The sequence below is a fragment of the Octodon degus genome, unplaced genomic scaffold (assembly GCF_000260255.1).
Source record: "Octodon degus isolate 3935 unplaced genomic scaffold, OctDeg1.0 scaffold00074, whole genome shotgun sequence".
Lineage (NCBI taxonomy): Eukaryota > Metazoa > Chordata > Mammalia > Rodentia > Octodontidae > Octodon > Octodon degus.
In genome coordinates, this window is record NW_004524650.1 from 8,886,256 (window position 1) to 8,892,811 (window position 6,556).

Below are 6,556 nucleotides of genomic sequence, written 5' to 3' on the forward strand. Positions count from 1 at the left end.
TGTTTTCTCTCCATGTGACTCTCCTTAGGCACACTCTACGTCATCGATCACTTTCCTCTTTGGCCCCATAATCTCCTTGATCAGAAAATTTGGGACACTACTGACTTACATGACATTACAGTACAAGTTCCCATATGTCGAGAATATAGTTTAATAGGAGAGCACTTGTCTAGCATGTGAGAAGGTACGGATTCAATTCCCAGTAATACAAAAAACGCAACCCATTTTCATATTTAGCGCTAATTATTGCGTATATTTGGATATTTTAACTTTTTCTAATTATTTATTAAATTCTATTTTTTTAAATTAAATTTCTAGAAGTGAGATTACTAAGTTAATGATTTTTTTTTTTTTTTTCCAGACAGGGTCTTGCCACAGAGATCAGGCTATCCTTGAACGTGCAGTAATCCTGCCTCAGCTGCCAAGTGCTGGGATTATAGGTGTGTGACCCCACATCAGGTAATTACGACAGTTTTTAATATCCTTATTCTTGTCAAAATGCTACCCAGAAAGTTTCTTTCTGTTTACATGTATACTGACAATATATGAATTTGATAGCAACCTTACTATATTCTAACCAATGTAAGGTTTTATCAGTTTATCTCTATTTGTGACAAAAGTTTGCTTTATGCTTTTTATAACTAGTATATAAACCACTTTATTATTCATTATATTTTTTGACATTTCTATTTCTTGTATAAATTTTATTTTTGCCTGTTTTTTTTATTGGGCTCATAGCATTCTTCTAATTAATGTATTTATATATTAATGTCATATTTCTTAAAAATATTTCTGACTTGCTTTCCTATTTATTTATTACACAAATTTTAGTGTATAAATTACTAAAAATATGCACATCAACCTATATATCAAAAAAATCTATACATCAAGTGGCCAGCAAGGTTCCAAGGCCCACATGGCATGTGGTACTGGGTATCAAACCTGGGTCCTTGCACTTGCCAAGAAGGCACTTAGACTGCCGAGCTATCTCCCCAGCTCTATACATCAACTTTTGACTTGAAGTAAAGGATCAAAATTAATATATATTTGCCTGTAATCTCAGCACTCAGGAGGCTGAGGCAGGAAGACTAAATTTGAGGCCAGGCTGGACTACATAGCAAGTTCAAAGCTAGCCTGAAATATATAGCAAGACAATTTAATAAGATATATTATCAGTAGATATAAGGAACTAAAATATGAAAATGAGATTATTTTCATACACAAGAAATGTATTACTCCCACAGATGACTCAGGTAACTAGTCATATCTTATAAAAAAAGCATTTACCGAGTTTTTTTTTACTAACAAGTTTTACGTATTAGTTTACTTTCATTTAGCAGTATTACTCACTTTAGAATCTATTGACTGAATTATCATTTCTGAGAAGCTGTCAATATTACCTTCCTAAATGTGGACACAATCAGTGATTTTTAAGAAAAAAATTTATGACAGGATGAACTAAGAAATTACATGATTCCCTTCCTGTTTCTTAGCAAGTTAAAAGTTAAAAAGCAGTAGACGAGGATGTCAAATCTGTGGTGGCAGTAATACCTCCATCAAACTGGTATGTAGTGAATAAATCTATGTGGTAATATGAACTGACTCAGGCACTTGCTCCACAGATGACAGCCCAAAATGTTTCCATGTGCACCTTGGTAATTTTAAATTTATCTCATTGACTATGAAAAGCATTATCATCCCAAACCCTGTTCTTAGATCGAGTTTTAATGTTATCTGCTCAGAATTTTAGCTTGATTTTGAAAATTAGAAGTTGAAGCTGAATTTCAAGAGTTATGTGATTTGACTAAATAACTTAAACTTCTATCATATAATAATACTTGTGATTAGTTTTGTACTTTAATATATTCCAGTTGGTTAGGGGAGTCCATGTGTAGCTCTGATAAGTTTTTATAATGCCAGCAAAGCATCTGACTTGTTTTCACTTGTAATTTCTAATAAATTTGGCTAATATATTCATTTATTACTTACAGTAGTCTCACATCAAATTTGTTATTTGTCAAATCCATTCACATTTTCAAACATGCTTTTATGGTTTTCTGATGCCTCTTAATCATGAATTTGGTTAATTTTTTTTTCATTTTTACTGACTGAATTTCAATTTTTGTTAAAAAGAAAAAAATCAAGTTTCATCCTCATTGTTTACATTTTGGGTGTATGTCAGTTCTAATTTTTAGTAGCCAAGTTACCAATCTTGTATTTTATTTTATTTTTCATGGAACCAGGGATTGAACTCAGGCCCTTGCGCTTGCCAGGCAAGTGCTTATTCCACTGAGCCATCTCCCTGGCCCCAACCTTATATTTAATGATTTGAGAGTTTTACATATTTTTCTGGTTTTCGTGTGCATTCTTACTGTAAAATCATTTAAAATATTACTCATGTTTTTGTATAGTATTGCTTTTTACTGTTTCAAGTTAATACTAGTTTTATTTGACCTCTTAATATAGGTGTATTGTATAAAGAAGTCTTCCTAACATACACCTGCATTCCTTAAATATCTGTTCATACATTACTTTAATTATAAAGTAGTATAATTTATTTTACTTTATTTAGTCAAGTATATTAATTCCAAAATCCATTTTGGAATTTTGCAATGATTGTCTTAAGTGATACAGCCCTGTAATTTTCTCTTTTATAGTATTCAATCAGATTTTAGTGATACTATATCTTCTTAAATTATTTTCTTTCTTTATAGTCTAAAGTGATTTAGAGTAATGCCAGTTGAGTTTTGCTATGTTACCTACACTAACCTCAGATTTGTAGGCTCAAGCGGTTTTCCAGGCTCTGCCTCCGCGTAGCTGGGACTACAGGCATACACCATGGTACCTAGCTACTATTTTGAAAGGTAGGTCTTTTTTTTTTTTTTTTTTTAGCAGAACCAGGGCTTGAACTCAGGCCCCTGCACTTGCCAGGGAAGCGCTTATTCCACTGAGCCATCTAACTGGCTCCAAGGGAGATGTACAATTGAAAATTGTACAAATTCAAGTACAACTGAAATTCTCAGATTAAAATACGGCTTCTTTCAGTCTGTGTATTTTTCTAGAAGTCATTCATTTTTTGCAGGTTTTCAACCATGTTTATACATGTGTAAAATACTACCTTATTACTTTCATTTCGGTTAATGTCTCATTAATATTATTTATGCTTTTCATTAATCCACTGTACAGGTTGATCTGATTTTAGGAATCAATTCTTAGATCAGTTCTATTCTTTGCTTTTTTATTTTTTGTAGTCCTTTCTTTTGATTGTTTGATGCTATTTTCCTTAATACATGTTGTTCTCTTCAACTCACTCTAAATCAGAAAACTGTAAGAAGATATTTTACTTCCTTGCCTAAAGTTGTTAAAGGAAAAACATTTAAACTTAGCAGAGAAATTTGAGCGAAGAAAGATTCATGAATTGGAAGGAACTCAGAACCAGAAAAGTTTCAGCCAATTTTGCTCTGTAACAGCACGCATTATTTATAGACAGAAAGGGAAGTAAAGTACAGAAATAACTTGATTGGTTACAGCTCCACTTCTTGCCTTATTTAGACATGGTCTGATCAGCAGGCTGCTTGAGATTGGCTTATGGTTGGCTGACACTCAGTTGTTTGTTATACTACTAAATTAGGTTTTCAGTTTGTTGCATATTAAGTTAGGTTGCAGTTTCTTACATAGGAACTCAAAGTATGGATACAACCTCAGGGCAATGGCCTTTTATTTAATTTAACAAAGTGATTATTCATATTTTTGAGAGTTGTATCAATCTAAAACGACAATGTATAAGAATGTTAGACATCTTTCCTAAGCATATGATTATTTAAATAGGGCATATGTCAGTGGTAATTTCTCAAAATTAAATTCCCTTGCTTAAAATTGAGCTTAAAATGCAAACTGGGAAATCTCCGCATATTTTTTCTTTTTGTACAGGAAACTGAATTCAAGACCTTGTGCTTTCCAGGCAGGCACTGTGCTGCTGAGCTATATCTGGCCTTTCAGCACATTTTATATTAAGGTCTTTTGGGGGACAAATCTCTTTATATGAAAATATTTCTTCCCAACATGTTCTTAAATTAGAAATTCAATGTTTATAACTTGTTAGGGTATTATAAGAATACAACATTACAGTACAATTGAAATTCTCAGATTAGAATTAAAATTCTTTTGCTAATTGGCTAAGTTAGGAAGTAATTAAGAAACCTTGTATGTAGGTGAATCATGGACAGTAAAAGTAACTTGGGCAATATAAACATGATTAGAAACACACACTTCTGGTATCTAGTTAAGCTGTTGTTTTAGTTACTTTCTTCACTGCTGAGACACAATATCCAATACCCACAATTTAAATGAGGAAACTTTTATTTTGGCTCATATTTTGTAGAGGTTTTAGTCTACAATCTGCTGGCTCCAACAGACAGCACAGCAAAAGAGAAACAGCTCATGGCATGACAGACAGGAAAGAGAGAAATCAAAGGAGGAGGGAAGATGGATCTTCCCAGGCCACACCCAGGGACCCATCTTCTCCAACAGGCTTCACCTCTTAAATCACATTCAGCTATAAATTCATCAATGGGTTAATCCACTGATGAGTACCAGGCCCCTACAATCCACCTATTTTCCAAAAGAATCCCCTTCTGAGCACAGGTTGTTTTAGGAGGACATCTAGATACAGATCATAATAGCCATATTCAAAGCAACTCTTAAGAGTTTAAAATATAGAAACAACATAAACATCATTAAAGGATATGTAGGTAATTCCAACTCCCAAATAACTGCGACAACAGCTACACCAAAGTCCTCACTTCTACTAGCTACTCTTCAAAAAACTAGCAGGAAATGGGAACAGGTATGGAAAAAGAACTTGGTTTGTTGGATTCATGAATTTTGAAAGACAATTGTGTACCTTGACAATCTCAACTGCATCTCAAATTTGTCATGTTCAACAATAAGCCTTCCATTTTTACCTGTTAGAATCTGAGTGATCTTAATAAACCGATGAAGTTCAATGTTTGCCTGTTTCAAAATTCTTAGAATGAGTGGCTTTCTCATAATCCTTGGTATATCCTGCAGCATTTATTATAATGGCTTGCCCGAACATTCCTAGATTTATTTTCTCCTAGTATCCCATTGGAAACACCGTGTATCTTTTAGGACTCTGTGCTAGAGGATCCACCTGCCTCTCTTTTCTGAGATAGGGTGTCACATTATGTTGTCCAGGTTATCTTTGAACTTCTGGGCTCACATGATCGTGCCTCACCCTTCCAAGTAGCTCAAATGGGCCCAGCTTTTTGGCCTCTTTCTTGATGCTGGTTCTTGATTCACTGATTATATTCTCAAAGTGCTGAAATAATTTTTATTTTAAAAACAGGACTATTAACTATTAGAGCCAGGCTTGGTGGCACGCACCTGGAGTCCTAGTTAGGGAGGTGGACGCAAAAGTATTATGGAATTTAAAGCCAGGCTTGGCATAACAAGACCCTGTCTCAAAATAAAAGACAATTTAACAGTATCTTCAAAGTCACAATCTCTTACAGTTAAAAGCACCTTGAAAGAGTAAGTTGTACTCTTTTAATTCCTGTTCACTTTTCAACTCACATATCATTTTAACCCCTATACTCTTTTCCTTTTTTTAAAAAAAAATTATTTACTACAGGGTCTACAGGGTCTCACTACACAGATCACACTTGTAGTGATCCTCCTGTCTTCAGCCTCCTAAATGCTGGGATTACAGGTGCGCCATCATACCCAGTCTCAATCTCATCTCAGTGCGCCTACAGGGGTGGGGCCGGCACAGCACGCTCGGTATTAAACCCGGGTCACTGAACCTGCCTAAACATGTGCTTTAATCCACTGTTATCTGGCTGGCCCTTTACACTCTTTTTAATAATCATCAGCTAACCAAAAAAAATCTTAATTTCCAAATTCAATGGGATAGTATAGATATGTGACTTAATTGACATCTCAAATAGCATTGAAACTGTTTATTATTTACTTTAAAACAAATCAACTTACTTTTAATATGTACGTTAAATTTTTTTAAAGTAGTGGCAAAAAGTACTTTAATTTGAAAAAGTAAAAGTGAAGAGTAAGAAAGACACTAGCTCTGCAGTATGAGTCTGGGCCCAGTAAAAGAGTGAAAAAGCAAGATAAAAGAATGCCCTAGAGAAAGCAGAATGGGTTATTGTAAGAAGAGCCAGGATAGCCTCAAATTTAAAAACCTATAATCTTCCCTAAATCACAATTACCATTACCATGTTTAAATTATTCAGTCAAGCTAGATAAAATGCAATCCCTATCAAAATTCAAATGACATTTTTTCACAGCAATAAAAAACACAATCCTATAGGGCTATATGTGTGCCTATGTTTATAGCAGCACAATTTGTGATAACCAAATCTTGGAAACAACCAAGATGCCCATCACGTGAGGAATGGTTGAGAAAGATGTGGTATTTTTACACAATGGAGTGTTATTCAGCTATTAAGAATGATAAACTGCAAGCCTTTATATTGAAGTGGATGCCACTTGAACATATACTCATAAGTGAAATAAACCA